General features: G+C 45.0%; 1 protein-coding gene across 2 annotated transcripts in view; it reads right to left on the bottom strand.

Moving 5' to 3' along the window:
• Positions 1 to 26,646, bottom strand: part of RGS20 (regulator of G protein signaling 20) — a 246,259-nt gene that overhangs the window by 76,186 nt on the left and 143,427 nt on the right. The window lies entirely within an intron of this gene.

The following is a 26,646-nucleotide window of genomic DNA, read 5'->3' as shown; positions in this document are numbered from 1 at the left end:
CACAGACGCTCACTTTACTTACGCAGTTCTCAAAACTGCAAAATCTTCATCACCGCACTTCTCATGATGTTGCCTCATTCGCGCCACCAGGCCTTGCATCTCTTTGTTGCATCGTTTGCATTTTGCACGCATGCCTGCCTTACCGATAGGCGAAGGAGCTTCATTAAAATATTCCCAAACTGGGTCTCTTTTACGGCCTGCTGCCATTATAAGGAAAGAATGTAATAAACCTCAGATCGTACACACAAACAGATCCAGACATGATGTTGCCTCATTCGCGCCACCAGGCCTTGCATCTCTTTGTTGCATCGTTTGCATTTTGCACGCATGCCTGCCTTACCGATAGGCGAAGGAGCTTCATTAAAATATTCCGAAACTGGGTCTCTTTTACGGCCTGCTGCCATTATAAGGAAAGAATGTAATAAACCTCAGATCGTACACACAAACAGATCCAGACTTGTCTATCTGTGGCTATGCTGCAGTATTGTGCTCAAAGTTTCACTTTCATTTTCTTGTCTGCTTGCCCTTCCTCCTCCTCACACTTAGATTCACATTCTTCTTGTGTTGTGCAGATCTATTCCACTCCAAACAGTCAGAAACATATTGTCTAACTTCTTGGACTTGGCACTGAAGGGGTTGATTCTGTATTCATAGGTTTGTAGAACAATAGGATTAAGGTCTTTCTCTCAACTCTATTCATGTTGTAACATTTTTGCCTTGAAGAAGAGGCTGGGACCTCTGCGGAGTCAAATTCAGTTAGGTAGAAACTTTGATTTAAATCACTGATTTAAATCAAGCCTTACTTAGTGATTTAAATCGTGATTTAAATCAGTTAGATTTAAATCAAATCCACCCTGATTGCAAAACAAAAAATGTGTAGAATTGTCAACTATATATACTGTGTGCCACACAAGTTTTATAATCGGATTAAAATGCCAAGATGGTTTCATTGACATGATGTTACTGTGTAAGTGCATGAATAAGTACATACATATCTGTATAATCTCAGCTGTTATAAGCTTGTTAAACAGGGTAGTTAAGCAGATAATTGCTTTGAGAATAGGATCCTGCTTTTGTATCAACTATTTGTCTGCTTATTCTAATTTCACAGATTACTCACTGTAAGCTTGAGTGACTGAGTAAGCATTCAAGCAACACATACGTTAACCTAGATACTCATGAGAGAATGATCTATGTCCCCAGGGGTAAATTCGTTACTGCAGTTTTATTGTACAATATAATATTTTTTTTGCATTTTTGAATAAAAAAGTATTTGTAGTGTACACACGTATGACATAGAAATTGCAATAAACAACATATAAAAGGTTAATTCCATTTATGCAATGCCTCCGTTCAGCAAGCCCTGGTAAATAAATATAGGTAAAGAATTTATGGGGAGATAGTGACACCTGTTCTTGGCTCTCCTCATTAAAGAATATGTATTTCCTGCACTCCCATAGGCTTTTCTGCAAGTTATCGTATGTAAATGAAACACTCAAGCTGATGTCACAGCATGACCAATAAGGGAAGAAGGCCGCCAAACATTCTCCATTCACCATTCACAGTGATTATATATACACTGCTCAAAAAAATTAAGGGGACACTAAAATCCCGCATCCTAGATATCACTGAATGAAATATTCCAGTTGTAAACCTTTATTCATTACACTAGATTGTGGCCCGATTCTAACGCATCGGGTATTCTAGAATATGCATGTCCCCGTAGTATATGGACAATGATGATTCCAGAATTCGCGGCAGACTGTGCCCGTCGCTGATTGGTCGAGGCAACCTTTATGACATCATCGTCGCCATGGCAACCATTATGACATCTACGTCGATGCTGTGCCCGTCGCTGAATCAGAAACGTGAGATGTCTACGTCCTTTATGACATCATCGTCGCTGTGCCCATTGCTGATTGGTCGAGGCCTGGCGGCCTCGACCAATCAGACGCGGGATTTCTACGTCCTTTATGACATCATCGTCGCTGTGCCCGTTGCTGATTGGTCGAGGCCTGGCGGCCTCGACCAATCAGAAACGCGGGATTTCTACGTCGATGCTGTGCCTGGCGGCCTCGACCAATCAGAGAGCCGGCATTTCCAGGACAGACAGACAGACAGACGGAAAAACCCTTAGGCAATTATATATATAGATAGTGGAATATGCTGAGACAATAAAACCTAAAAGTTATCAACGTAAATCACAACTAATATCCTACGGAGGTCTGGAGTTGTAATGATGCTCAAAATCAAAGTGGAAAATGAAGTTACAGGATGATCCAACTTCAGTGGAAATGCCTCAAGACAAGGAAATGATGCTCAGTAGTGTGTGTGGCCTCCACATGCCTGTATGACCTCCCTACAATTCCTGGGCATGCTCCTGATGAGGCGGCGGATGGCCTCCTGAGAGATCTCCTCCCAGACCTGGACTAAAGCATCCACCAACTTCTGGAGAGTCTGTGGTGCAACGTGACATTGGTGGATGGTGCGAGACATGATGTCCCAGATGTGTTCAATCAGATTCAGGTCTGGGGAATGGCCGGGCCAGTCCATAGCTTCAATGCCTTCATCTTGCAGGAACTGCTGACACACTCCAGCCACATGAGGTCTGGCATTGTACTGGATTAGGAGGAACCCAGAATATGGTCTCAAGGGGTTTGATCTAATCTCGTTAACTAATGGCAGTCAGGTTACCTCTGGCGAGCACATGGAGGGCTGTGTGGCCTTCCAAAGAAATGCCACCCCACACTATTACTGACCCACTGCCAAACTGGTCATGCTGAAGGATGTTGCAGGCAGCAGATCACTCTCCATGGCGTCTCCAGACTCTGTCACGTCTGTCACGTGCTCAGCGTGAACTTGCTTTCATCTATGAAGAGCACAGGGCGCCAGTGGCGAATTTGACAATCCTGGTGTTCTGTGGCAAATGCCGAGCATCCTGCACGGTGTTAGGCTGTGAGCACAACCCCCACCTGTGGATGTCGGGCACTCGGACCATCCTCATGGAATCGGTTTCTTACCGTTTGTGCAGACTCACGCACATTTTTTGGCTGCTGGAGGTCATTTTGCAGGGCTCTGGCAGTGCTCCTCCTGTTCCTCCTTGCACAAAGGCTGAGGTAGTGGTCCCAGTTGCTGGGTTGTTGCCCCAATGGCCTCCTCCACGTCTCCTTGTGTACTGGCCTGTCTCCTGGTACCGCCTCCAGCCTCTGGACACTACGCTGACAGACACAGCAAACCTTCTTGCCACATTTCGCATTGATGTGCCATCCTGGATGAGCTGCACTACCTGAGCCACTTGTGTGGGTTGTAGAGTCCGTCTTATGCTACTACGAGTGTGAAAGCACAACCAGCATTCAAAAGTGACCAAAACATAAGCCAGAAAGCATTGGTACTGAGATGTGGTCTGTGGTCCCCACCTGCAGAACCACTCCTTTATTGAGTGTGTCTTGAGAATTGCCAATAATTTCCATCTGTTGTCTATTCTATTTGCACACCAGCATGTGAAATTGATTGTCAAACAGTGTTGCTTCCTAAGTGGACAGTTTGATTTCACAGAAGTTTGATTTAGTTGGAGCTATGTTCTATTGCTTAAAGGGACACTGTCACCTGAATTTGGAGGGAACAATCTTCAGCTATGGAGGCGGGGTTTTTGGGTGTTTGATTCACCCTTTCCTTACCCGCTGGCTGCATGCTGGCTGCAATATTGGATTGAAGTTCATTCTCTGTCCTCCGTAGTACATGCCTGCACAGTGCAATCTTGCCTTGCCCAGGCGTGTACTATGGAGGACAGAGAATGAACTTCAATCCAATATTGCAGCCAGCATGCAGCCAGCGGGTAAGGAAAGGGTGAATCAAAAACCCCGCCTCCATGGCTGAAGATTGTTCCCTCCAAATTCAGGTGACAGAGTCCCTTTAAGTGCTACCTTTATTTTTTTTAGCAGAATGTATATAAATATATATTCATCTTTTAAATTTAAAAAAAGAAAAAAAGGATAATGCGCCAATGCAAAACTTTGGGAACCCTGCTTGGTTAGTACCTTATAGCACCCCATTTTAAATGTACCGTATATATTTTCATGTGACTAATGAGTCACAAGAAACCTATGAGGGAAAATGGCTAGTTTGGCCATTTTAACTTGAGGGTGTACTCACTTTTGTTGCCAGCAGTTTAGACATTCATGGCTGTGTACAGTTGATAGAGGCACACCACATTTACACTATTACTCAAGCTGTACACTGACTACTTTACACTGTATGAAAGTGTCAGATCTTCAGTGTTGTCCCATGAAAAGATATAATAAAATATTTACAGAAATGTGAGGGGTGTACTCAATGTTCTGATATACTGTATATCTCACAAAATATATACATACATCATACGTGTATATGTAAAGAATATATAAATTACGAAAAAATGGAGACAACATTTTCAAAACATTAGTGTCGAGTATGTGCTCCAGCATGGCATTTATCACAACATAAGGCTACGCTCACATACACATATTTTCAGTCCGTGCGCTATCCATGTGCACAACAGACCTCACATGGACAAACATGAGGAAGTTCCCACAGACAAGCACAAAAAGTTAGCACACCCACAACTTCCAGATATGACTGGGCCAAGAAATTGAACATCCATAGTGCAGGGTTTGACAGTAATCAAGAAGAGGTGAGTAGATATGAGCGAACATCGTCGGCTCCCTTCTTATTCGGCGAGCTATAGCGCTTACCGGAGAAGCTGCATCGGGAACCCGGATACCTGGAGCGCTCCCGATAATCAGCTGTTTGGCGCCACAGCTGCCTGTACAGCCTGTGTGTTGTGACTATCACACAGCCGCCACACAGATATCTGCAGCGCCAGCTGGTCGCCGATGGGTTGGCATGACATCCCGGGATCTGCAGCAGACCCCTGCAGTTATCAGTGCCGGATTGCTATGAGCGCTGCCCAGCAGTCGGCACTCATAGCAAGTGATCATTTCTGTTACACACAGGCGATCTGATCATCTCGGACGACTTTAGCTTCTAGTCTCCCATGGAGACCATTGAAGCATGCAAAAAATAAAAATGGTTTTAAAAAGATATAAATAAAATAAAAGTTCAAATCACTCCCCTTTCACCTTAATTAAAATAAAACCATTTAAAAAAAAAGTACAAATATTTGGTATCGCCACGTTCAGAATCACCCGATGTATCAAGCTATAAAAATAATTAATCTGATCAGTAAACGGTGTAGTGAAAAAAAACTAAAAACGCCAGAATTACGTTTTTTTGGTCACCACAACATTGCATTAGAATGCAATAACGGGCAATCAAAAGATCGTATCTGCACCAAAATGGTATACCGTATATACTTGAGTATAAACCGAGATTTTAAGCCCATTTCTTAGGCTGAAAGTGCCTTCTCGGCTTATTCTCGAGTCATTGTCCCAGGGGGTCGGCGGGGGAGGGGAAGCAGAAGGAGTGGCAGCTGTCACATCATACTCACCCCTCCTGGCGCGGTCTCTGCACGTCCCTGCTTCTCAGATGGTTTCCGGCAGCTTTTCCTGTGTTGTTCAGCGGTCACGTGGTACCGCTCATTAAAGTAATGAATATGCACATGACCCGACTCCCATAGGCATGAAGCGCATACTCATTATTTTAATGAGCGGTACCACGTGACCACTGAACACAGGAACAAGCTGCCGGCGCCGGAGAGACCATCGCATCAGAGAAGCAGGGATGTGCAGAGACAGCGCCAGGAGGGGGTGAGTATGATGGGGAGGGTGAGCCATGCGATATTCACCTGTCCCCATTCCCCCGACGGGCTCTGTCTTCTGCGTCCTATGGCTGTGACGTTTAGGCAGAGGGCGCGGAGACGTGTTTATGTGCGCCCTCTGCCTGAATAGTCACAGCGGCGCGTGGTGGTAGAACAGGGACAGGTGAATATCGCAAGTGCTGTGGCCTGAGCCAGCAGCGACACCAGCACCTGGCCCCCATAGGGTGCCGTGTCCCCGTCTGCTCAGGACACCAGCACCTGGCTCCCAGCAACAAGAGGTGAGTAGGTCATTTTTTTCTTAATTGCAGCAGCAGCATATGGGGCATATTATTCTATGGAGGATCTTATGGGGCCATCAACCTTTATGGAGCAGCATTTGGGGCAAATTATTCTATGGAGCATCTTATGGGGCCATCAACCTTTATGGAGCATTATATGGGGCACATTATTCTATGGAGCATCTTATGGGGCTATCATTAACCTTTTATGCAGCATTATATGGGGCATTTTTTTGTATGGAGCATATTATGGGGCCCATCATGAACTTTAGGGAGCATTATATGGGGCATATTTTGTATGGAGCATCTTATGGGGCCCATCATGAACTGTATGGAGCATTATATAGGGCTCCTGAATCAATATGGATATTCAAAAAAACATTTAACCTACTGATGTCTCAATTAATTTTACTTTTATTGGTATCTATTTTTATTTTTGAAATTTACCAGTAGCTGCTGCATTTCCCACCCTAGGCTTATACTCGAGTCAATAAGTTTTCCCAGTTTTTTGTGGCAAAATTAGGGGTCTCGGCTTATACTCGAGCATATATGGTAATTAAAAATGTCATCTCGGCAAACAAATAAGCCCTCACCAAGACCCAGATCACGAAAAATGGAGTTGCTACGGGTCTCGGAAAATAACGCAATTTTTGTTTTTAACAAACTATGGATTTTTTTTCACCATTAAAATGAAAAAGAACCTAGACATGTTTGGTGTCTATGAACTCGTAATGACCTGGAGAATCATAATGGCAGGTCAAGTTTAGCATTTGATGAACTTGGAAAATAAAATAAACAGTTGTGGAATTGCAATTTTTTTTTTTGCAATTTCACCGCACTTGTAATTTGTTTCTCGTTTTTGAGTACACAAAATGGTAAAACCAATAGTGTGGTTCAAAAGTAGAACTCGTCCTGCAAAAAACAAGCCCATACATGGCCATATTGATGGAAAAATAAAAAAAGTTATGACTCTGGAAAGCAGGGGAGAAAAAAACAAAAATGCAAAAACGAAAAAGGGCTGCGGCATGAAGGGGTTAAACTGGTATAAGAAAACAAAGTTAGGACTTACTTATTCTTTACTGATTGTTGCAGTATAGATTTAGGAAGTAAATATACTTTGTGTAGCTATCAGATACAATCATTCAAAATAATTCATCTTAATACTTGAACTTAGTGTTCAAATATCACAGAAGAAAATATGCTCTAGTAAATGGAGTTTTTCGGACATCTAAAAACCTTTACAAGGGGCAGGGATGGTATCAAAGTAAGAAATTCATGCACACTCGCCTGCTTTGACTCTTGGGGATCCACTGTAGGTCGCCCTGGTGGTCTGTTTGGAATAGGAGGCCACAACATTCCAATATTTGGTCACCTTACCAGTGAGGACTGTGATTGGCTTGGTTACAGCGCTCAGGTGACTAGAACAGAGCTTCAGCAGAGATACATACTGTATAATGACGCTCTTTTTTGGCTCACTTGGTGTGGTGGATGCTCCAAGCCCAAGGTCCTGGTGGGCATATGGGCCACCTGCGTCGATGCAGCAGGCAGGTAAGGCACGTGGGACACGGGTAGCAGAGGTACTGAAATCTGCAGGCAGACAGGAGACTGGAGGCTGAAGGTAGACAGGACTCAGGAACACTAAAATTCTTAATACCAAGACAGAGGTGAGTGTCTTGGTTGGCCTTATATTAGCCCAGGCAGACGATCACTTGGAGTACGTAGAGCCACTTGCAAAGCCATACATGAAGTACAACAGTTCAGCAGACCAGGGTGAGGGGAGCAGAGCCTGGATACCGGACAGGTGTATAAGGGTCGATGTTGTAGACACTCAACCATAGCAGCTAATCACAAGCCTTCAGGTGACCAATTGCACATCATTGCTTCCCATTCCAGTACAGACCTTCACAGCCTGCATGGGATTCACACTGATTACCGTAAGGCAATATTCCAGAATTTATTGTTTTGAAACCATCTCCGATTTATTTTTATTTTTTTCTGGATTTTTTGAGACAACAAACTGTTGCTGACATGCCCACCCATTGAGAAAACCTAGTTTTATATTCTTTATTATATATTGTCTATTTAACTCAATGAGTATCTCTGTAATAAAGGAGAGGTACGGTACTTCAGATAGAGAAATGTTCTTAGTACTGACTGTGCACTCTGGTAAAGAGCCTGGATCTTGAACAGGAGGTCCCTCTGTATACTCAGACTTCTCAAGTAGGTATGAGAATGGGTTTTCTAAACTGTTCTTCCACTTTGAGATAAAGTTATAACTTCATTATTTTAAATTTGTAATTTTTGATCTTAGTAATAGCTCCTTTACTCGAAATACATTTGTGAACCAATGTATAATGTAAAATGGTTTGAAACATCAAAATTTTTAGAACAATTTAGGAAAAAGATCAGTGGGAAAAGTCCTTGTGCTTCTGCGTAGAGCTTACCTGCCTCTTGGTAATTAGGCTTCATAAAAGCCATATTGTGGCCAAAACATTGCTTTTTTGCCCGATTATGTGTTTTGACCAACAAAGAATTCAAGGGTTAGGTCTGGTGTCAGGGACACATTCTATTGCAGATTTATCAGTAACCACGTTGGAAGTCTCTCCGAGAGCGCGCAGAGGTAGTGGAGCGGAGCATGGGATGTCCACATGAATATTGTAAGTCACTATCATGTTATCGGCAGCGTAACCTCTGTCTATACGGTTAGATGTGCTGCTGACAGATTTTTTTTTCTGATATAAACTATCCGAACACCCGATGATCGAGTGTTTGCGCTTTCGTCAGCTGACCGCTGTTTACAGCTGTGCATAATCAGAAACAGGGATTTTTGTGTACTCACCGTAAAATCCTTTTCTCCGAGCCAATCATTGGGGGACGCAGGACAATGGTGTTATGCTGCTGCCACTAGGAGGACACTAAGTAATACAGAAAGAATAGCTCCTCCCCTGCAGTATACACCCTCCTGCTGGCTCCAAGTGAACCCGTTCGATAACAATGCAGTAGGAACTTAACATTTAACCAGGATGAGCTATGTCAAAACCAAACCAACACAGAAAACCAAAGCCGTTAGGCTAACAGGGTGGGTGCTGTGTCCCCCAATGATTGGCTCGGAGAAAAGGATTTTACGGTGATTACACACAAAAAAAAAGACACAGGACCATGGGACGTCCTAAAGCAGTCCATGGGTGGGGAACAATCAACTGTAATTGCTCCTTGTACCCACGAGTTACAGACGCGGCACAGCCGCCTGCAAAATTTGTCTGACAACGGTCGCATATGCTGAGGCCTTAGGGTACCGTCACACTATACGATTTATCAACGATCACGACCAGCGATACGACCTGGCTGTGATCGTTGGTAAGTCGTAGTGTGGTCGCTGGAGAGCTGTCACACAGACAGCTCTCCAGCGACCAACGATGCCGAAGTCCCCGGGTAACCAGGGTAAACATCGGGTTACTAAGCGCAGGGCCGCGCTTAGTAACCCGATGTTTACCCTGGTTACCAGCGTAAAAAAAACAAACAGTACATACTTACATTCCGGTGTCCGTCAGGTTCCTTGCCGTCTGCTTCCCGCACTTACTGACTGCCGGCCGTAAAGTGAAAGCACCAGCACAGCGGTGAGTCACCGCTGTGCTCTGCTTTCACTTTACGGCCGGCAGTCAGTGAGTGCGGGAAGCAGACGGCAAGGGACCTGACGGACACCGGAATGTAAGTTTGTAGTGTTTGTTTTTTTTATACGCTGGTAACCAGGGTAAACATCGGGTTACTAAGCGCGGCCCTGCGCTTAGTAACCCGATGTTTACCCTGGTTACAAGCGAACGCATCGCTCGATCGGTGTCACACACACCGATCCAGCGATGACAGCGGGAGATCAAGCGACGAAAGAAAGTTCCAAACGATGTGCTACGACGTACGATTCTCAGCAGGATCCCTGATCGCTGCTGCGTGTCAGACACAGCGATATCGTAACGATATCGCTGGAACGTCACGGATCGTACCGTCGTAGCGACAAAAGTGCCACTGTGTGACGGTACCCTTAGAATGAATATGGTAATGTTTTGTAAACATATGCAGACTGGACAAGGTCGAAGCTCTGCAAACTTGTGCTGCCGAAGCTTGGTGCCGGATGGCCCAAGATGCACCCACTGACCGATTAGAATGAGCCTTAATCCCTGCTGGGACAGGATGACCTCTGACTCTGTAGGACTCAAACAGGGCATCTGACCTGCGGAAAGACGCCGTCCGCGAGATGTATCTCTTGAGAGCTCTCGATGTGATGTACTGGTGCTGGACAGAGTGACGGTAAGACAATCTCCTGATTGAGATGGAAGGATGAGACAACTTTTGGCAAAAAGGACGGGGATGTTCTCAAAACCACCTTATTCTGATGAAAATTCAGGAACGGAACTTGACAAGACAAAGCCGCCAGCTCTGAGACTCGTCTAATGGATGTGACCACAACCAGGAAGGCAACCTTCCATGAAAGAAAGGACAGGGAATCCTCCTGTAGAGGTTCGAAAAGAGCTTCTTGCAAGACTCCGAGGACCAGACTAAGGTCCCATGGTTTCAACGGCATCTTATAGGGCGGCACCCTATGGGAGACTCCCTGAATGAACTTCTTCACTTGTAATCTGTTGGCAATCCTGCGTTGGAACAGAACGGACAGGGCTGAAATCAGCCCATTGAGAGAACTAAGGTCGAGACCTAAGTCCAAACCCATTTGTAAAAATTCGAGGATGGAAGGAATGGAAAATTCAAGAGGAGAATGTCCCGGGCGTTGCACCAGGAAAAGAAGGTTTTCCAAGTGCGATGATAAATGCGCATAGACGTAGGCTTTCTAGCGCTGATCATGGTAGAGATGACTTCTGGAGAGAAACCTGCCTGGGTTAGAACCCAGGACTCAACAGCCATGCCGTCAAACACAGGGCCTCAGAGTTCTGGTGGTAAATGGGGCTCTGTGATAGCAGGTCTGCGCGATTCGGTAATCGCCACGGAACATCGGTGACTAGTTGAACTAGTTACGCGTACCACGCCGGTAGGTAGGAGAATGTAGCCTACCTCTCTCATGGCTGCCATGCTGCGGGTTCCCCCCTGTCGGTTGATGTATGCCACTGGAGTGGCATTGTCGGAATGAGTCCTGATGGGACGACCTGCCAGGAAGGGATGGTATTGAAGAAGAGCTAACCTGATTGCCCGAATTTCTAAGATGTTGATCGGAAGGTGTGATTCCTGAAGTGACCAGCGGCCCTGAGCAGTGTGATGTAGGAACACCGCTCCCCAGCCTAGAAGACTGGCATCTGTTGTCACAACTAGCCAATGTACTGGAAGAAAAGACTTCCCTTGATTCAAGGAGGACTTCAATGTCCACCACCTGAGAGACTGTCTGACTCGCTGGGGAAGGAAGAACCGACGGTCGAGGGAGAACGGGTTCCTGTCCCAAACAGCCAGGAGGGCATGCTGTAAGGGACAGAGGTGTAATTGGGCAAATGGAACCACCTCCATGGCTGCTACCATCCTGTCGAAGACTCTCATACTGAAGCGCAGAGAGTGAGTGCGAGGTTGAGAGAGCTTCTGAGCTTCCCGCTGTAAGGCTGAGATCTTTTCCGGGGGAAGAAGCACCAACCCCTGGGACGAAATTCGCTGAGCCGGTACTGGGGAAGATTTTTTTAAGTTTATCTTCCAACCCAGGTGAGAAAGAGAATCTATTGTGATGTTCACAGCCTCCTTGCAAGCGCGGAAAGAGGGGCCTTTGATGAGGATATCGTCTAGATACGGTAGCACCACCACGCCTCGGGTGTCAAGGATGGCCACGGCGGCCGCCATGACCTTGGTGAATACCCTGGGAGCGGTGGCGAGGCCGAAGGGCAAAGCAATGAATTGAAAGTGTTGTTCCTGAACTGCGAAGCGAAGGAACCTCTGGTGAGAACGGAAAAATGGAATGTGGAGGTACGCGTCCTGGATGTCTATAGATGCCAGGAACTCGTTTTTTTCCATGGAGGCGATGACAGAACGAAGCGATTCCATTCGGAATCGTCGTACCATGACGAACTTGTTCAGCAGTTTTATGTCCAGTATGGGCAGTACTGTACCGTCCTTCTTTGGAACAATGAACAGGTTTGACTAAAATCCTTGAAACCTTTCGCTTTGAGGGACCGGGATAATAACCCCGTCTTTCTTTAGAGAGCTTATGGCTTGGAAGAACTCTGATGCCTTTGCCCTGGGAGGAGAAGACAGGAAAAAATGATTTGGTGGAAGAGAGGAGAATTTTATCTTGTATCCAGAGGACACTAGGTCGCGGACCCATTTGTCGTGAACGAACGAGAGCCACGCGTCGCTGAAGGAAAGCAGACGGCCGCCTACTGAGAGGGTGTCCTCCGGATACCACAGGGAGTCTTTGTGTGGGAGATCTGCCCGGTCTAGACCCCCTGGATCCTGACTGCCTAGGCCTGCCTCTCCATAAAGGGGAAGGTTTGTAAGAGGTCTGGGGACCTCTATCCCTACGTTGTGCTCGGCCAGGTCCGGAAGATGTGGAAGTAGAAAACCAATTTGAGTTGGAACAAAAAAATCGGGACCGAGCCTGCTGTTGCTGGTTCTGAAATGGCCGAAATGGTCTCTGTTGTGGGAGAAATTTACTCTTTCCTCCAGTGGCGTCGGAAGTTAATTGATCAAGCTTTTCGCCAAAAAGGCGACAGCTCTGATATGATAAAGAAGTCAATGACTTTTTGGAAGCAGAATCCGCACGCCAGTCCCTGAGCCATAAGGACCTCCGAATGGTGATGGCGTTTACTGCTGCTTGAGAAGCGCAGTCAGCGACATCCAGAGACGCGGTCACTAGAAAATCCCCAGCTCTGGCTATCTGAGTAGCAAGGTCTGCTACCTCTGGGGGAAGATTGGTATCCAGAACAGCTGAAGACAAGACCTCAGCCCAATGGGTCATAGCCTTAGCCACCCACGTAGCGACAAAAAATAGAAAGAGTGCGGCTGCAAAAGCTGAACGAGCCATGTCGATCTGACGATCGGTGGGGTTTTTAATCGAGGCGCCCTCTGAAGAGGATAAAATAGATTTAGTAGCTAGGCGTGATACTGGAGGATCTACCGGAGGAGACTGTGACCAATCCTTTCTTAGATCAAGAGCAAAGGGATATTTTGACTCCATGGGCTTTTGCCCTGTGAAGCGTTTATCTGGACGGATCCTATGAGATTCAACGATTTCTTTAAATTCGGGATGATTGGCGAACATTTTGTGAGCCTGCTTCGTCCACGTAAAGGACACAGCATGATCCATTTTAGATAAAGGTTCCTCATCTAGCTTCAGGGCCTTGTTTACTGACTCAATGAGAGAGTCAAGAGTCTCCTGATCGTGCTGAAATTCCTGATCTAGGAACGTGTCAGAATCGTCCTCAGACAGGTTGTCTACTAGCCCCAAGGGAGGGGGAGCGAGAAATGGAACTCTCAGAACCCGATTCCCGGTGATGGTCTTGGGACAAGTTATGAGTCCTTTTCCTGGAACAACGAGGGCTCCTTGGTAAGGTACGACCCCTAGTGTACAAGGGGTTCTGATTATCGGAAGTGTTGTCCGTAAGAGTGCCCTGGACAGAGGAAGGGTCTCGGAATGAGTGTAACGCTTTGGCCAGGGATGCCATAGACCGGGTAAGGGAGGTAGCCCACCCAGGGGGACTAGGCTCACTGGGTTCAGTATCAGTAACAGGTGGTACTTGAGCAGTCACCAGTTCACAAGCTGAGCATAACGCAGTATTGTGACCCCGGGGTAGAGATACGTTACAAGAGGTACAAGCAGCAAAAAACAGTGTGGGTTTTCCCAGACTTTTTGTTAGGCTTTGATTGAGACATAGCCTTAAGGAGAGCGCTTACTAGCAGGGGAAGGGTTAAGTTATATTTCTGCAGCTTACCCTTGTCCTCTGTCTTGAGTCCCCGGGGGAGGTCCGCAATGTGTCCACAGAAATCGCTAATCCCTGAAACTGTGATTCAAAACGCTGGAGCAGAACTGCAGCATTAGCCCTGTGGGTGTCCAAAGATGGCGGCCGAGATCAGGAAGAGAAGGCGCTTCCCGCAGAATGAGAAGTGCGAGAGAGAGTGGGCGGCGGTAACTGCCAGTGGGCGGAGCCAACGTTCCTGCCTGGAAGGGAGAAAAAGCCGGGAGCTTAATTTTAAGCTTGCGGTTGCGGCCTGCAGCACCGCGACCGCCATTTGTGTGGACCGACGTGACCCACGGACCCAGGCTTTAAGGTATCTGCGGACCTCCCTTATCCCAGGGACCAGGACCCGAGCGCCTCGGCCCCGCAGGTGTACTCACGGTAGATGCGGTGGGCCGGTGCTCAATCCACCGTCGCCATAATCAGGGAGGTGGTGGAGAGCTTCAGCTGCCTTCCATGATCCGCTATAACAGTGGTGATGCAGCGGGGAGATGCACGGACGCCATAAACATCATGTCCGGCTATGCACCTGGCTCCAGGAGAGGTAAATGGAGGGCTACTCCATGTGGTCGCCTGCTATGGAGGGGGGAGATCGGAACGCGAAGGAACCGTCGCCTGTAAAGTAAGCTCAGGGCTGGCATCCAACGGTGCAGGAAAGGGTACGGGGAGGGACGCTCCGCGTTCTTGCCTGTTGATGGTTCAGGGGAGATCGGAACCTAGAAAGGATTCGTCGCCCCCACTTGCTCCGTTAAGGGAAAAAAAGAATGCAAAATAAACACGGTGGGGTCTGAAAGCAGACCCAAGTACCACCTACAGACACTAAGCAAGAACTGGTTCACTTGGAGCCAGCAGGAGGGTGTATACTGCAGGGGAGGAGCTATTCTTTCTGTATTACTTAGTGTCCTGCTAGTGGCAGCAGCATAACACCATGGTCCTGTGTCCCCCAATGAGGCGTAGGAGAAATAATCTTCACCACAAATGCTAATTTTCTACTTGTGTAAATGAACCTTTAGATTAAATCCTTGCTATGATTATAAAGGGGTTTTATGCTAATATGATATGAAGTGAAAGTGGCTGGAGCAGAAATTAATGAATGAAGCAGAACTTTCCAATACAGGCAATGGCCCCGATTCATCAGGACTGCTGGTGATTTTTTGGCTGGTGTCGAGGAGGTAGCGTGGTGGAGTCAGATGCTCCCGATTCATGAAAAATCTCATTCTTCTTCATGAATCTGGAGCATCTGACAAGTTGCGCATGCCTCCTCGCACCATGAATTAAAAAAACTATGACGTTACGCGCCAATCCAGCTCCGGCCATTTTGGTGGAGCGGGAAAAAACGCTGTTAAAGTGGCAAAGTTTGCAAAATTTTTGTACAACTCAAACTTGTACCAAAATTTTGTGACTTTTCGAAGCAATCTACACCAGAATTCTGGTGAAATTGCTTTGATGAATTGGGAACAATATTTGCATTCTGAGATCACAGCGATTTCTGAGAGTGGTGTAACTGAGGTTGTGCTACATGTTCCCCTTTATAGTCCGTCCTTGCTCGAGTGAGCACAGAAATGCCTATACTGTACATTATATTATTCATCTCAATTCTAGCATTTTTAGCACCTTTCCTATATCTATCTATCTATGGTCTCTACGCTATTCTGTACTTACCGTATGTATTTTGTCACAGTATCATATCCATCTGCCCCGCAGAATAATTCAAGAAAATAACACTAGCGTTTCTCACCTACCCATAGAAAATTCTAAGTGTCCCGATATGTCCTCAGGTGTTCTAATTCAAATGCCTTCTTTTACAATGTTACACCATTGATGGTTTAAAGAGGACCTTTCACCAGAGTGTCTCTTCCAACTGGTGCTGCTCCCCTAATTCAGAAACAGTTTTTCTTCCTTCTCTGCCCCGCCATTCTAAAGTTATGCCCACTGGTAGAGAAAGGTTCTCTTTAGTCAACTAGGCATATACCACAAAACTTCTCTATAAGCGTGGCCGTGTTTTGATTGGCCAGCATCGGAGGAGAAGAGCAAATGTCCAGAGAATTTCTCTGGTATATGCCCAGTGGTTGGTTAAATTGAAAATTTGCATCCTTATTCCCGCAGGAAGGGGGAGGGGGACCGAAAAAAAAGAAAAACAGTTCCAGACTTAATAGATAAGTATCAATTGGAGGAGGTACTCAGCTTACATAAAAAACCCATTAAAAGGTTCTATGTAAAGCGAACCTGTCAGCAGGATTTTGCTAAGTAATTTTAACAGCATAGGTAGGCGGGCACCACTACTGGGGATCACCAATGCATGCTACAAATGGACACAACAAACAAAGAAGAGAGAAAAGATAGCATGCATATCACAGGGATCACCACACAAAAGTATCAAAAGAGGATGATAAATTTTATTGAATCAAAGCACAAACACTGCAAAAAGGTTAAAACCATTTAAAATTACAAACCATAACAGATACATAGACCCATAATAGGGTGAAACCCTTGTCATACCCCGAACAGAATTAAAAAAACAGTACAGATAATGCTGACAATCCTTCACAAATAACCACACAGAGAGAGCAATGTCATCCTATCAAAATAGTATAGCAAATGCGTATGAAAGGAGGACATATTGCCAATGAGTTATAAGGTGCATTAACGTATATTCCAAGACTATAGGAAAAAATGAAGGTCCCTTAGGGAATAATACCAGACAGTAGAACGACCTATACAACCTGAGCCTGTGAATAGGGCTTCCTGAATAGGATCCCAGTGAGGAGCATCGATGCAATAAGAAATAGAAAAGCCGGGGTAGGCAAGGGCACTGAGCGCCCCAGGATTTTGCTAAGTAAACTACAGGCATTGTCAAGTTGGCGTTGTTACATTGAATAAAATGATACCTGTGGTGAAGAAATCCGCTTGTGTTAGAAGTTTCAGTCAATTAGATGCCCGTGCTTCAGGGCAGGACTGTAGGCAGAGTCTTATATTCCTTCTCTAAGCCACAGAAACCAAGGAATGACCTGCCCACAGGCCGCTCCAAAGCACAAACAGTCTGTTTCTCTCTGTCTCTAGGATGAGGAACATGTTTGTGTTTCAGGGCAGCCTACGGGCAGGTCTCTCCTTGTTTTCTTTGGCTTAGAGCAGGAAGATAAGACTCTGACTACAGTCCTGCCCTGGACCACGAGCACCTCATTAACTGAAAACTTCTAACACTGATTACACAAGAACCACAAGACGGATTTCTTCACCCCATGTATCATTTTAATCAGTTTAACACTGACAACCTGATAGTTTCTGTAGTTTACTTACCAAAATCCTGATGGCATGTTTGCTTTAAATACAGGAAAGTATGGAACTATACTGTATAGTGCATGTGGAAGTAACAGTTGCACCTGAGCCTTGGAGTCTGAAGGAGCGAAAAGGAAACAAACTTTCCCTATCCGCCATACAAAAAGGTCTACTGGTCTAACTATTATCTCAGGTTGTTTTAAGCCCTGCTAGGCTCTGCTCACATTGGGAGTTGTATTTGTTGTCCCTCTTTTTTATTTTTTTCCATGTATTTTTCTGCTAATTAGTTCTGAAATTTTGGCAGATTTCTTCACATCACGTTCATGATAAAATGTTCTTTGCTCAAAATTATGAATGAAATTAACAATTGTCTACTGTACGAGCCCTGACTCAGTGTTTACTGCAGTGTATGGCACGCTGACTCACAAAATTACTTACACTTGTAATGACTAATGCTGTTATTTCCATGGGCAAATTCTTCCTAAAATTTAACTGTGACTCACATTACAATTCCTTAGGTTTTGAAAACAATATGGAGAATTTTATACCAGCATCAAATGCAATAACCTAACACAAGTCACAATTTCTGTCACATCTTCGTTCACCTTCTTAACTACTGTACACTACAGCAATCCCTTATGCAAACCCATTTATGATGTCGCTGCAACAAAAACAGATGGAATTGATAAGATATTCAACGTCAAAAGACAATGATGAAAGAAACGCGTTATATCAAAGCACAAACGATAATAATTAAAGGGTATTTAAAAATGAATAGAAATACCATCTAAATTCATATTTTCTGATGCCACAATAGCTCGGAAGTGTACATTTATCTCGTTATCTTGCCCAGCTTTGAGCTGCAGATTGGTTTTGATTATGTTGAGATTTGCTGAGAGTGGGATTACAGGTATAAAAGACTACAGCCCCCAATGATTCCTCTACCCACTCCACTTCTTTTACAATAGGGTTGGGGAACCTCAGGCCCCAGGGCCATACCTCGATGACCTACTTCAGGCCCCCGGGCAGATTCTCAGGGTACGCATTCTTGGGCGGGGAGGTGTATTTTGATTACAACCAGCTCATTCATTTCTTCTTGCTCTGTTAGCACACACTACTGAACACTGAAGGGCAGGCAATCAAAGATTACGTCCTGACACCAGTGCCAGAGTCAGGATGTACTGTGTGGGCGGAGATTGTACGGTCTCCGAAGGATGGTATAAATATCCAAATGGCCCTTGGCAGAAAAAAAGATTCCACACCCCTGTTTTACAAGATGCCAAGTAGTGCTGTAGTCACTCCTCGTCTTCAAACACAGCACAGCTTTGCTGTTCTATTCACTGGACACCCCCTTGTATGCTGCCCACAGATGGACACACATCCCTACTAGATAGGAAGGAGGAGAACTTGTATTGTCTGCTGCCCAGCAATGGAAATACATCCCTCCTAGATAGGAAAAGGTAAAACTTATATTGTGCTGTCTGCTGCCCAGCAATGGAAATACATCCCTCCTAGATAGGAAAAGGTAAAACTTATATTGTATTGTCTGCTGCCCAGCAATGGAAATACATCCCTCCTAGATAGGAAAAGGTAAAACTTATATTGTATTGTCTGCTGCCCAGCAATGGAAATACATCCCTCCTAGATAGGAAAAGGTAAAACTTATATTGTGATGTCTGCTGCCCAGCAATGGAAATACATCCCTCCTAGATAGGAAAAGGTAAAACTTATATTGTATTGTCTGCTGCCCAGCAATGGAAATACATCCCTCCTAGATAGGAAAAGGTAAAACTTATATTGTATTGTCTGCTGCCCAGCAATGGAAATACATCCCTCCTAGATAGGAAAAGGTAAAACTTATATTGTGATGTCTGCTGCCCAGCAATGGAAATACATCCCTCCTAGATAGGAAAAGGTAAAGCTTATATTGTGCTGTCTGCTGCCCAGCAATGGAAATACATCCCTCCTAGATAGGAAAAGGTAAAACTTATATTGTGCTGTCTGCTGCCAGGCAATGGAAACACATTCCTCCTAGATAGGAAGGGGAACAACTTGTATTGTACTGTCTGCTGTCCAGCAATGGAAATATATTCCTCATAGACAGAAAGGAGGAGATTATGTCTTGTATTTTCTGATGCCCAGCAATGGAAACACATTCCTCCGAGATAGGTAAGAGGAGAACTTGTCTGGTTTTGTCTGCTGCCCAGCAATGTTAACACATTCCTCCGAGATAAGGAGGAGAACTTGCCTTGTACTGTCTGCTGTCCAGCAAGGGAAACATATCCCTCTGGGATAGAAAGGAGGAGATTATATATTGTATTGTCTGCTGCCCAACAATGTTAACACATTCCTCCTAGTTAAGGAGAACTTGTCTGCTGCCCAGCAATGGAAACACACTCCCCCTAGATAGGAAGAGGGAGAACTTGTACTGTCTGCTGTCCAGCAATGGAAACATATGTATTGTACTTTTTGTAGCCCAGCAATGGAAACACATCCCTCCTAGCTAGGAAGGAGGAGAACTTTTCTTGCATTGTCTGCTGCCCAGCAATGGAAACAGATTCCTGCTAGATACGAAGAGGGAGAACCAGTATTGTACTGTCCGCTGCCCAGGATTGGAAACACATTCCTGCTAGATACGAAGAGGGAGAACTAGTATTGTACTGTCTGCTGCCCAGCAATGGAAACACATCCCTCCTAGATAGTAAGAGGGACAACTTGTCTTATATTTTCTGCTTCCCAGCAATGCAAACTCATTCCTTCTAGAGAGTACCGGGGATAAATTGTATTGTATTGTCTGCTGCCCAGCAATGTAAGCAAATTTCTCCTAGAAAGAATGGGGGATAACCTGTTTTGTAGTGTTTGCCACCCAGAAATGGAAACACATCCCTACTTGATAGGAAGAGGGAAAACTTGTCTGGTATTGTCTGCTCCCCAGCAATGAAACACGTTCTTCTTAGATAGTAAGGGAGAGATTATGTCTTTTATTTTCTGCTGCCCAGCAATGGAAACACATTCCTCCTAGATAGGAAGGAGAACGTGTCTTGTATTGTCTGCCACCCAGAAATGGCTGGGAAGGGGGACAACAGGTATCAGTAGACATAACAGGCATATAGTGTATATTGTCCAGTACTACTGAAAAGGGATGCGGAAGATAATCAGATGTCCACAGTATGGGATGTCACAAGGAGCATGGTCACTATCGCTTGACCACATCCCTTCCCACCTCCTCTCCAACCTCACCACCACTCTTATCCCATCCCTAACCCACCTCTTCAACCTATCACTAACTTCTGGCACCTTCCCTTCTGCTTTCAAACATGCCACAATCACGCCTATCCTTAAAAAGCCAACCCTCGATCCAACTGCTATGTCCAGCTATCGCCCAATATCGCTGCTCCCATTCGCTTCCAAACTCCTGGAGCAGCACGCTGAACTTTCCTCCCACCTCTCATATAACTTGCTCTTTGACAATCTACAATCTGGTTTCCGCCCCCATCACTCAACTGAGACAGCCCTGACCAAAATCACTAACGACCTACTTACAGCCAAAGCTAACAGACAATACTCTGTACTCCTCCTTCTAGACCTGTCCTCTGCTTTCGGCACAGTTGACCACTGCCTCCTACTACAGATCCTCTCCTCCTTTGGCATCAAAGACCTCGCCCTATCTTGGATCTCCTCATACCTTTCCAACCGCACATTCAGTGTCTACCGCTCCCACACTACCTCCTCAACCCACCCTCTCTCTGTTGTAGTCCCCCAAGGCTCTGTTCTAGGACCCCTACTCTTCTCAATCTATACACTCGGCCTGGGACAGCTCATAAAGTCTAATGGATTCCAGTACCACCTTTATGCTGATGACACTTAGATCTACCTTTCTGGCCCAGACGTCACTCCCTGCCGTCGAGAATCCCGGAGTGTCTATCAGCCATATCCTCCTTCTTCTCCTCTTGCTTCCTCAAACTCAATGTGGAAAAATCTCAACTCATCATCTTTCCTCCATCTCATAGATCTTGCCTACCTGACCTATCTATCGCATTAAAGGACATTATGCTTTCCCCCGTACCGGATGTCCACTGCCTTGGAGTAACCCTCAACTCTGCCCTGTCCTTCAAACCGCACATCCAAGCTCTTTCCACCTCCTGTCACCTCCAGCTTAAAAATATGTCTAGAATCCGTCCTTTCCTCAACCACCAATCTACTAAATTTCTTGTGCATGCCCTCATCGTCTCCCGCCTTGACTACAGCAACATCCTTTTCTGCGGCCTCCCTGCTAACACCCTTGCACCTCTCCAGTCCATCCTTAACTCTGCTGCCCAACTAATTCATCTCTCTCCTCGTTATTCCTCTGCTTCCCCCCTCTGCAAATCTCTTCACTGACTCCCATTCCCTCAGCGTATCCAGTTCAAATTACTAATACTGACCTACAAAGCCATCCATAACCTGTCTCCTCCATATATCTCTGAACTGATCTCCCGATATCTTCCCTCACGTAATCTCCGGTTCTCCCATGACCTCCTTCTCTCCTCCACACTTATTCGCTCCTCACCCAACCGCCTACAAGACTTCTCCCGAATATCCCCCATCCTCTGGAATTCTTTGCCCCAACACGTCCGACTATCAACCACATTTGGATCCTTCAGACGGAACCTGAAAACTCACCTCTTCAGGAAAGCTTACAGCCTGCACTGACCCTGCTGCCTCCTCACCACTACCGAAGCTACCGCCTCACCAACACTGGAGCTCCTGCAACCCCCGACCTACTGTCTCCTTCCCCATAATCCTGTAGAATGTAAGCCCGCAAGGGCAGGGTCCTCGCCCCTCTGCATCAGTCTGTCATTGTTAGTTTGCTTACTGTAAGCAATATCTGTAATTTGTGTGTAACCCCTTCTCATTTACAGCACCATGGAATCAATGGTGCTATATACCGTAAATAAATAATAAGAATAATAAATAATATTAATATAGATTAGCAAAATGATTTGCAGGACCCTGGTCCAGTGGCCATGTCAGTAGTCTATGGCTGCCATTTGAGAACCCTGTGAACCTCATCCAACTTTCTGAATTTCCAAACGCCTTTCTGATTTGCAGGCAGCATCATTGTTATGACTGGACGCTCATAACTTCCCTCATCTGCATTGGTCACATAACTGCACCATAGATTGGCTTATAGAGTTACTTCATCTTCAGACAGTATATCAGTAAGTGAATGTATGTTACACATAATCCCGTAAATAGTAATTAATGGTAAGTTATCGCTATGACAGGAATTCCGCGCCAACTAATGGACAACTATGCAGATTACAGAAACAAGGCTAAAAGCACAGCAATGTACCTAGACTATGTCGGCAGAATGAAAGCTATGCCATCATTTTATTATTGGTTCGGTCAATTGTGGGACCCCTAACGGTGAGAATAAGGGTCCCAGCAGGCTGATTTAGGGCACGGTTCACATTTCATGTTTTAGCCCACATAGTGGAGCTCCCGGCCACCTCCCTGTACAGGGAACACCAGCCAGCCCCATTACCCTGAAATGTATGGATGTCGTTCCCTGCACAGCTGGATATGGGGGACAGTGTGCAGGGAAAAAAAACATTGAAGGGGACACAGCAATACCCCAACAGTTTGCCCCCTTCATTCTCAGCCTCACTGTCCCGTTATTAAAATAATTAAATATCCTAGCGATGCACAATTACTTTGCAACAAGGAAATACACCTTTAGGAATAATGTTCCACGAAGAAAACTCTTCTTACTATTTCAAATAACCACGCATGCTCCTTTACTGATGAACATTCAAAAAGCGAATGTTAGGATGCTGGTCAAATCCAGGCCATGTCTTCCCATTTATGACCAATGTAAAGAGGCTGTCTAGCCTCCCTGTGTTCAATATTACATTGCTTAGGAACCAACATAAAAACATGGTTTGTTGTTCTTTATTATCATTTATTGACCTATGGGTGACATAAGCAGCTCAATGGCGTTAGTGTTAGTCTTAGGCCTTTATGTTCCACCCCCCCCAGCATATGTGCCAACTGTAAAGGGAAAACGTGGTGTGAACGGAGCTCTATGATTATGAATCTAAATTCCATTCATTCAAAAGGGACAATGCAGCAATGCGTGATACATGATACAGGGGTCATACAATGATACAGATAAATTACATATACACTCTCATCAATTAACTGGAGGCCATTTCCAATATTACACTGAAGTTCCGGCCCTGACAGATGAATGATGGTTGGTTGTTCTTATGGAAGATGTACTCTTAAGAACAATTCATTTCCTCTAGGTGACATTAACCATTACATGGGACTGACTCTTGGCAAGATCTGCAGGTTCCCTGTGCTATAGCGCAATGCTACAGAGCCTGATATCGCAACGTACAGGGAGAGTTCGGCTCCTTTCCCATGTGACGAGACATCATCTCACTACAAACCATCAGTGACAGGAGATCCTGGTGCCCCATCACATATTTATGGCTCAAGTCCACTTTGAATGTCCACCTACACTGTGGAGACCGTATATTCTGTATATGGGCAGGTTCTTATTAAAAGTAAGACGAGAACAACTCAGAAGGAGCCCTGTTTCTCCAGGGGCTCCAACACCTAATGCGCATATGTTCTTGGCAGAACAATTACAACCATAATAAAGCAGTGAAAACGACCACAGAATGCGAGAGCGGCTCTAGGCCCGCATAGTCAGCCGACGTTGCCACGTAGCCCCCATATCTCTCCAAACATAAAACACACAATGGCCCTTTTCACTTTCTCATTGCCGTTTCAAAATGTTATCTTGTAAATCTTATGTTTCACCATAATTACCCAACGTCGCGATGATGATTGTGAAGGTGAGCTTCAAGGGGTTTTCCACTTTTAGAAAAGTAGACCCCAAATGATCCCTGTAACACAAAATAAAGCCAGACAGAACCCCTCCTCCCCAGCTCTGCATTTTGGCTGCAGTGGTGACATCACGTTGATAGCTCACATCACCGCTGCAGCCAATAACTGAGCTTAGCAGTTCATGCCATCCACATGAGCTCAGTGACTGGCTGCAGCGGTGATGTGAGCTATCAACATGATGTCAACCAAAACACTGAGCGGCGTGGAGCCAGTGAAGCGTCCATAGATATTGAGTCATCTGTTTTTGTTATTAATCACTTAAGATCCACTCCCCTAAAAGTGTAAAATCCCTTTAATGTTGGTCCATGATTTTTTTATCGTTACTTCCAAGAACATATCGAAGGATCACCCAACAGGAATATCACACCGTACATGGAGGGAATGGAGCACAGTCTAGATATCACATTTATGGAGGCCGCCACCAGACTTACCAACAAGCCGTCTCTATAAAGACTCTTATGTCTCAGGGTTCCAAAGAAAAGTGTCTGACAACAATGGCGCCTGCAACATCAGGTTCATCAGTAGTATGCCGAATATTACCAAGCATGGAAAGAGGAGGACACTGTAGGCCTGACACCTGCACAACCATCTCCGGAAACACTGCTGCGTCTGTGATACATGCCGCCAGGGCAGAGCTGAGATATTTCTCCATTCAGTCAAATCTGCACTGAGTTTGGCCAAAAATATCCCCAGAACAGAGCAGCGTGCTGGGCTCTCATCCAGAGTACGGCCCGACGGAACCCATTATTGTCAATGGGGTCCAACCAGCAGCCATGTTTGGTCCTTGTCATGAGACGGATCGGGCACCGCCAAAAGTTTTGTAGTTCTGCTCCGGTGACGGAAGAGCGCAAATGAATAAAGCAGATGGGAATGAATCCGAACGTTTGGGGTCTGTAATTATTTACATAAAGAAAACATAAAACCAACCAAAATATTATCATATAGTAGAGGTATGAAGGGATAATTATATAGGAGGACAGAAAATAGATAGATAGATAGATAATTAAAGAAAATTTGGCAGCACTACCAAAAAAAAAACCGGAGCAATGAAACCTGTTAAGGTGATGTCCAAAGCTCCAAAATAGAAAATCAGAAAAAAAACAGGCAGCACTCCAAAAATCAAAGTGAAAAACCATGGCTTTACTGATCCATTAGCTACTAATGGATCAGTAAAGCCACAGTTTTTCACTTTAATTTTTGGAGTGCTGCCTGTTTTTTTCTGATTTTCTAGATAGATAGATAATAGATGGATGGATGGATGGATATGAGATAGAAAGATAGATATGTGATAGACAGATAGATATATGATAGATAGATAGATAGATAGATAGATAGATAGATAGATAGATAGATAGATAGATAGATAGATAGATAGATAGATAGATAGATAGCTGATAGATTGATGATAGATAGCAGATAGATAGATCGATAGATAGATAGATGATAGATGATAGATAGATAGATAGCTGATAGATAGATATGGAATAGATGATAGATAGATAGATGATAGATATATACTGTAGATAGATAGCTGATAGATAGATACTGTAGATAGATAGATAGATGATAGATAGATACTGTAGATAGATAGATAGATAGATAGCTGATAGATAGATAGATAGATAATAGATAGATAGATAATAGATAGATAGCTGATAGATAGATAGATAGATGATAGATAGAATGACAGATTCCGCACCATTACATACAGACATTAACGTCCTTTTGCTATCAGATTCATTGAAATGAAAGGCGGATCATAGAGCAGGAAAAGCCCCTACAATGATGGTGAGTCCGGCGGGGGCTGTTCTCTCATAATAACGGCATTTTACAACACCCAACCTGCAGCTCCATAGTACAGAGGACGAGCTGCAGTGAGATAACCCACATCTATAATGGACGCACAGGCAACTCGGACAATAATCACCAATGTCCACAAGTCTATGTAAGGAAATAAATCACTGCAGACTGTAAATGAGGTGAAACTACAAGTCCCAGCATGCTCTGTCAGTGTGGGTCAGCTCACAACAGACTGAGCAGAGGGCTTATGGATGAGTGTTGGGATTTTCCGTCTTACATGACATGCATTGTGTTTTCCATATCTGATCTTAGAGGAAAGAGATGAATGACAAATTCAGCTCAGCTACATCTGCATCTAGGCTGTAGTGAGATGAAGCCGCACTCCGGCATTGGGAGGATGGAGCCTGCTGGATGCCTGCACACACACCTGAGGAGCAGGGGCAGCCTGTGACTGGGGAACCTCTGCCCTTCTACCAATTCTGCCATGACACCAGCAACATGTGCAATACTGGACTGGATCCCAGCACATGTCCAGCAATATGGCTCTGCACTCCTTAATGTAAGAACACATTCCCCAACTGCTGCACTGCATTCCCTCATCACACATGCCCCATCATATATATGTCATCACACATATCCCATCACACATGTCCCATCATATATATCCCATCACACATGTCCCATCATATATATGTCATCACAC

The sequence above is a fragment of the Ranitomeya imitator genome, chromosome 6 (genome assembly GCF_032444005.1).
Source record: "Ranitomeya imitator isolate aRanImi1 chromosome 6, aRanImi1.pri, whole genome shotgun sequence".
NCBI classification, from domain to species: Eukaryota; Metazoa; Chordata; class Amphibia; order Anura; family Dendrobatidae; genus Ranitomeya; species Ranitomeya imitator.
Note: the sequence above shows the minus strand (reverse complement) of the source record. Positions and strands in the feature narration are given on the sequence as shown.